Genomic DNA, 7,565 nt, shown 5'->3' on the forward strand with positions numbered 1-7,565 from the left:
AAAGGAATATAATAAAAAAGAGCTTTTCTTGAGGACTATCAAGAAGTAACAGGGGAGTTCTCTGAAGATCTGATGGCTGACAAATTGCATCTGTGCTGATGGAGATCAAACAGGGTTAATGCCCCAAACTACTGATGTAAATTATAAAATAGCTTAACACTTTCAGCCCTTCTCTACCAACAATTGAAACCTAAGGGAATTATACCTCAGAATATGTTGGCAGATATGTACAGAAGAATTACGACAGCAGTTTTCATTCTATCCAGAAAACTGCAAACAGGATGTACCCATAACAGCTTTTTCTTTACCACTGCACCATCACCACTGAGACAGAATACAAATTGTAAATGCAATGGATGAATTAGCCTGGGAGATCCATTTGGCTACTGCTCAGCTATTCATTCTTGTCCCCCAGATCTTACTGCATATCTGTTGCAGAAAGACACTTTACTATCTAAGGGGTACGAATGGTTTCTGCCATTCACACAATTCTAATAATGTGGGAATTTCAAGACCTTTTATAAACTGAAATCAGTCCTGTGTAATGTTCATACGTGTAACTGTTATTCAGAAGCATAAACATATGGAGATCAGCTTCTTTGGAAGATAAAACTCAAGGTAGGCTTTCAGCAGACAGGGAAGGCCAAAAGCAGTTTGCTCATGAGGCCAAAGATATAACAGAAGAAATAACCTAACCTTTTCCCAAACCAGAGAGAGGTCTCTAAGATGGATCTCTCTTAATGAAGGTCTTACGTCAAGCATGAAAATTACTCCTTACAGCAAGCAGAGGAATACAGTGAAATGCAACAGATGTTCTTTCTTGCATTGGGTTATAACAAAAAAGAAATGGTAGGACCCTGTCCTGGATTCAGCTGTAACAGTTATTATTCTCCTTCTTAGTAACTGGTGCAGCACTATGTTTTTTGACTTTAGTCTGGAAACAACACTCATAACACACCAATGTTTTTAATTGCTGCTGAGTAGTGTTTGATCAAGGACATTTCAGCCTCATGCTCTGCCAGGGATGAGAGGCACAAGAAGCAGGAAGGGAGCAGAGATAGGACACCTGGCCCAAACTAGCCAAAGGAGTATTCCACAGCAAGAACTTCCTTCTGCAAGCAATAAAGGAGCCGACAAGGAGCGCTGCTTGACCTCGTGCTCACCAACAGGGAAGGGCTCGTTGGAAATGTGACTCTCCAGGGAAGTCTTGGATGCAGTGATCACAAGATGGTCGAATTTGAGGTCCTCAAGACAGTGAGAAGAGCATGCAGCAAGCTCACTGCCCTGGGCTTCAAGAGAGCAGACTTTGGGCTCTTCAGGAACCTGCTTAGCAAGGCTCCATGGGATATAGACCTAGAGGGCATGGGGGCCCAAGACTCTTGGTTAACATTCAAGGATCACCTCCTACAAGCTCAGGAGTGTTGCATCCTGACTAGAAGGAAGTGCAGCAGGAGGGCCAGGAGACCTCCTTGGATGGATAAGGAACTGCTGAGAAAAATTCACAGGAAAAAAGAGGCTTATAAAAGGTGGAAGCAAGGACAGGTGGCCTGGGATGAATACAGGGATGTTGTCCGGGTAGTTAGGGACCAAGTTAAGAAAGCTAAGGCCCAATTGGAGCTAAACTTGGCAAGGGATGTTAAAGATAACAGGAAGGGATTGTATAGGTATGTAGCGGCTAAAAAACAGACTAAGGACAATGTAGGCCCCTCCGGAAACTTTCGGGAGAACTGCCTACACAGGACTTGGAGAAGGCTGAGGTTCTGAATGGCTTCTTTGTCTCAATCTTCACTGGCAAAGGCTCTGACCTCAGCACCCGAGTCTTGGAAGGCAGACGCAGGGACTGTGAAAACCTAGACCTTGGGCCCACTGTACATGAGGATCTGGTTCGAGACCATCTTAAGAACCTGAATGTACACAAGTCCATGGGACCTGATGAAATCCATCCACAGGTCCTGAAGGAGCTGGTGAATGAAGTTGCAAAGCCACTGGCCATCACATTTGAAAAATCATGGCAGACAGGTGAAGTTCCTGATGACTGGAAAAAGGGAAATATAACCCCCATTTTCAAGAAGGGGAAAATGGATGACCCGGGGAATTACAGACCAGGCAGTCTCACCTCTGTGCCTGGCAAAATCTGGGAGCAGATTCTCCTGGAAGGCATGCTAGGGCACATGAAAAAGAGCAAGGTGCTTGGTGACAGCCAGCATGGCTTCACTAAGGGGAAATCCTGCCTGACCAATTTGGTGGCCTTCTATGATGGGGCTACAAAAGTGACGGACAGGGGTGGAGCAGTTGACGTCATCTACCTGGACTTGTGCAAAGCATTCGACACTGTCCCACATGACATCCTTGTCTCTAAATTGCAGAGACATCAATTTGATAGGTGGACCACTTAGTGGATAAAGAACTGGCTGGATGGTTGCACTCAAGGAGTCGTGGTCAACAGCTCAGTGTCTGTCTGAAGACCAGCAATGAGTGGTGTCCCTCAGGGGTCGGTGTTGGGACTGGTCTTGTTCAACATCTTTGTCAGTGACATGGACAGTGGGATTGAGCGTGCCTTCAGCAAGTTTGCCGATGACACCAAGCTGTGTGGTTCTGTTGATACGCTGAAGGGAAGGAATGCCATCCAGAGGGACCTTGACACACTTGTGAGGTGGGCAGATGCCAACCTCATGAAGTTTAACCATGCCAAGTGCAAGGTCCTACACCTGGGTGGGAGCAATCCCAGGCACAGCTACAGGTTGGGCAAAAAGGAAATTCATGGCAGCCCTGCCGAGAAGGACTTGGGGGTGTTGGTCAATGAGAAAATGAACATGAGCCGGCTTCAGTGTGCGCACACAGCCCAGAAAGCCAACTGTATCCTGGGCTGCATCAAAAGGAGCGTGACCAGCAGGTCCAAGGAGGTGATCCTGCCCCTCTACTCTGCTCTCATGAGACCTCACTTGGAGTATTGTGTGCAGTTCTGGTGCCCTCAACATAAAAAGGACATGGAACTGTTAGAACAAGTCCAGAGGAGTACCACGAGGATGATCAGGGGACTGGAGCACCTCCCATATGAAGACAAGCTGAGAAAGTTGGGTCTGTTCCACCTGGAGAAGAGAAGGCTGCATGGAGATCTCATAGCAGCCTTCCAGTATCTGAAGGGGGCCTACAGGGATGCTGGTGAGGGACTATTCATTAGGGACTGTAGTGATAAGACAAGGGGTAATGGGTTGAAACTTAAACAGCAGAGGTTTAGACTGGATATAAGGAAGAAATTCTTTACTGTTAGGGTGGTGAGGTACTGGAATGGGTTGCCCAGGGAGGTAGTGAATGCTCCATCCCTGGCAGTGTTCAAGACCAGGTTGGATGAAGCCTTGGGTGATATGGTTTAGTGTGAGGTGTCCCTGCCTGTGGCAGGGGAGTTGGAACTAGACGATCTTGAGGTCCTTTCCAACCCTAACTATTCTATGATTCTATGTCATGCCCAAGTATATAAACTGGGGAGAGTTACTGGAAGGCCCGGGTAAGTCTGGGTATCAGTGGTGATCAATTGCATTGTGCATCATTTTTGGGTTCTGTTTTCTTTTTCCTTTCACCTTTTAGTTTTATATTCTTTCTCCTTGCTATTTCCCTTATCATTATTATTATTGATGGTAGCAGTAGTGATTTTATATTATACTTTAGTTACTGGACTGTTCTTATCTCAACCTGTAGGATTTACAGAAACCTTGGGAAGCAGAAACCTTGTCTTCTTAAAAAATCAGCAGAGAAAATCAGTAAGGCTTCTCTGTAAGTAATGTTATATGGCTGATCTGGGCAACTTATTAAAAATGGAGTGCGTGTAAGTGAATCTGTGTGTAAGCCAGTGGTGATGCCAGGGAATTCTTCTATTTAAACAGGTAGCTGGTGAATATGAAATGCTTTCCAAAACAACACTGTGATGATTGATTCTTAGTACCATAATTTACTACTTCTCAACAAATACAGTACATCAGCGGAGCGGGTGGGGGGGGTGGGCGGGTGTGTGGGTTTGGAGGGAGAATGAGAAAGGAGAGAAAGAGAAAAAAGCTGTATTTCTAAGATCCTGTATCTGTGCTTTCTAGTAAATGAACATATCCTGATACTTCTCTCTGTTGATGTCTGTGTTCCTAAAACATTTTTTCTTCTAGACAGTAACTTTGAGAATATGATAACTTTCTGGGGTCATATGCTTCTAGTTTCTGTATTGCATCAAGCAAACTAACCATCCCTCTTCCTAGATCCATTCACAGCCACTCTGTTAATGTCTGTCACCTCTGAACAGTACTGAGTGGTTAAACCCTTCCTCCAGTAACCTAAACACAGTAGCATCCATGACTTTTTAGTTAATTACTCAACAAAAATAGGCACATTTTTCTATGCCACTCCTCATGCTTTGGGAGAAGGTTTTGCACACCTGCAAAACTCTGTTATTTTAATTCAAATTCTGGTGAATTTTTTGTCCCCTTTTTCACGGCCATGAGTACAAAACAGAGAATAAATATCAGGATGTCAACATCCTGTAACTACTTCCTATATTGCTAGTTTTTATTGTCTTGCCACTCTCTTCTGTTCATGTTCTCATATCTTATGCAAAAGTCTCAGGAGTAGGAAGTGCCCTTTTAACTTTATGTTTATTGAACAACTGGCATTCTGAAGCCCTGGCATATGAAAAGGATTTACAGGCATGGGTGCATTTAATAAAAGAAGCATTACCTGTGTAACTTAGCCTGGTGTGAAATTGGACTTGTTACTATTAAGGCTATGTAAAGGGACCTATGATAACCAAAGATCTCTGAAAATCCAGTTGACATATATTTGTATTTTTACCTAACATACTTTAGTATCATGTAATCTGAAGAGGTGGCCAGCTGCAGTTTGAATAGAAAAAAGAATTAAATTCAGTCTTCCATCACAGAAACTGAGCCAACTGCTCAGTGTTGGCTATGTACAGACACCTTAGCCGGCAGGCTTGCTTGGAGGTATCTTGTGACATCACAACGATAAACTGTCTGTTAGCGTTCTAATATTCTGGTTGTTCAGGAGAGTTATTCCTGAATTACAGTCATGAAGTGCTGGATTTTTCCTAGTCCTCTTGTAGGTACTGCAAATACAGTGTGTCAAACACACCAGGTGTCTTTGTATGCACACACAAAAACAAACTGGAGAAATGTAGTGACTAGTCTATCTTCTTCCAGGACTGAGAGAATCTGCTCTTGGGAATAGACTCACTGGATTTCAGGTACTAGCTTGCTTTTCTTGTCATTGTCTGAATTCAGGGTATCCTAGAATATGGAAGATTGGTACTGTTTGTATCAAATATGTGCAAAAGGAGACGTATTATGGTATTCCCAGATTATGCTTGTTTAGATGAATCTTGGTAGACTACTAACACAGTATAATGCATAAATTATTCATAGTTTATGTTGTAGTTAACATAATCATTTTGGTGTCAAAAATAACATCTGTTGGCTCTCCAAAACAGTAAATGATATTTTTCAATTAGCCTTGTAACTTGTCCAAATGGGTAATAACATGTAGTTATAGCACCTAGGCTAAGCTGATGCATTCAGCAACTGATCTGAAAGGCAGAGAAGCCTGCATTTCTTAGCCTACTTGCTGAAATTAGTTAGTTTTATAGTGCTTTAACATTCTTAAATCAGATCACAATATTTACATCTCAGTGTCATTACAACTGCAGTCAAAACTTGAAGTAAAAATATGATAAACTGGAAATACCTTGGCAAAGTGTCTTGCTTGGACCAAGAGTTTTAGGGGCAAGATTCACTTTTTGCTTGCTTTTTTCCTCTATCAGCCCAAGAGACTGCAATTTATAACCTTTTTGCTTAATTTGTATTGATAATCTATAGAGATTTATCTCCTTTCTTGGATATGGTGTTTTCACTGTCCTCTTTGGGGGACAGTATTTTAAATATGGTCACAGGTTTGACACATGCAAGCTTAGGCTGCTGAGACCACATATTTAGCCATACTGACTTAAATAGGTATTCTCCCACCACCCACTTCTTATTTGTGCTGGTTGTCAGTTTGTGCTGTAAAAAATACTGTTGGAAAAAGTTTTACATAGTAAAAGGGTTTTGCTGTGGTTTCATTAAGGGTTATAACAAAGTTACAAACTAGAAAACTACAAAGACAAATGAATTTTAAAATAGTTCGAGGATTTATGATGAGCATGTACACACTTCAGAAGGCCTCTGGCACTAATAAGCTGCAGTGTCTATCCTCTAACTAGATTAAATTCATTTCCACTAGAACTCAGCAGATGCAGCAGCCATTGGTTGGTTTTCATTCCTAAGGGGTACCTTCTCTTTGACAGAAACTCCAGATACCCTTTTGCTTTTCACCATCTAATTATTAGACAGCAATCAGGAAGGTGACAATAAAACTTGGAGCTTGTAGTAAACACCAGTCAAAAAAGGAGGAAAAAGTTAAAATACCCACAGCTTAAAGCAGTTTGTTAATGCACATCCTTCCTAAGGAGAAAAACGAAATATGTAACCCTGAAAAACAACACGCAGCTTGAAAAGTTGAAGCTGAATAGTGGAATAGAACTTTTTAAGAGAGAGCAGCAATTGTGAAAGGGAACTAAATTGTCAAAATGAAATTGGAAATGAGAAGGGGATGGCAGATTTAGTAGTTGAAATCAAGACGTTCTTTCCTGTTTTCCAGGAATACACTGAAATTTATCACTGCTTCAAAAAAAGTTTCACAACAACACGAAAACCTAAACTTCGGATGCAGCACTAGAGGAATTCTACAGTCAACAATTAGGAGAAAATTCATAGGGTAAATTATTTGGAGTTTTTTGAATGAACTCTAATTCCTTGCTATAAGCAGTTTTCCAGCTGCTTTGATGTGCAGCTGCAAAGATTCTGCTTTGGTTAGTTACTAGGACAGGTCACATTCCAGGGCCTCCCACTATAATGCACTTCTAAGGACCATTTATTGGAAGCTCATGGATGAAATTTATTGATTGTGAAAATCGGCCATAGTGTGATGACTAAAGGAACAGACATGTTTGTTTGAAAGTACTGGAGTCAATTTATTTGAAATTGGTCCCTGAATTGTGTAATTTAGGATACATACAAAGATGACTGATTCTACTGCTGTGGCTGTAGCTTCCTCTACCACCCTTTCAAACTTTCTAAATGTGTAGGATTCAAGAATAGCTCTGCAGCAAGAAACTCCCATGTTCTAGAGCTTATGTTCTTGGTTTTGTTTTGTTTTTCCATTAGCACTCTCTTCATAACTTTTTAAGGACACCTGTATTACAATAATACATTAAGAAACAGCAAGATTGAGGCTGTGGCAAGCTCCTGCTGGATATGATGAACCTTCAATTGCATACTGTTTAAAATAAGATGATGGTGTCTTTAGGATCCCTAATACCATATATAAGGCATGCAGGCAGACAGGGTTATAGTGTTTTATCATATCTTGAAGTGCCTCTCTGTTGAAATTCAACCCTGTCTGCAGGATCCCAGTGGTGAAGGATGCACTGTGCAATGCTTCTCCTTATCCCTTCTGGGCCAACCAGAGCAGGA

This window comes from Melopsittacus undulatus, chromosome Z (genome assembly GCF_012275295.1).
Source record: "Melopsittacus undulatus isolate bMelUnd1 chromosome Z, bMelUnd1.mat.Z, whole genome shotgun sequence".
Taxonomy (NCBI): Eukaryota; Metazoa; Chordata; class Aves; order Psittaciformes; family Psittaculidae; genus Melopsittacus; species Melopsittacus undulatus.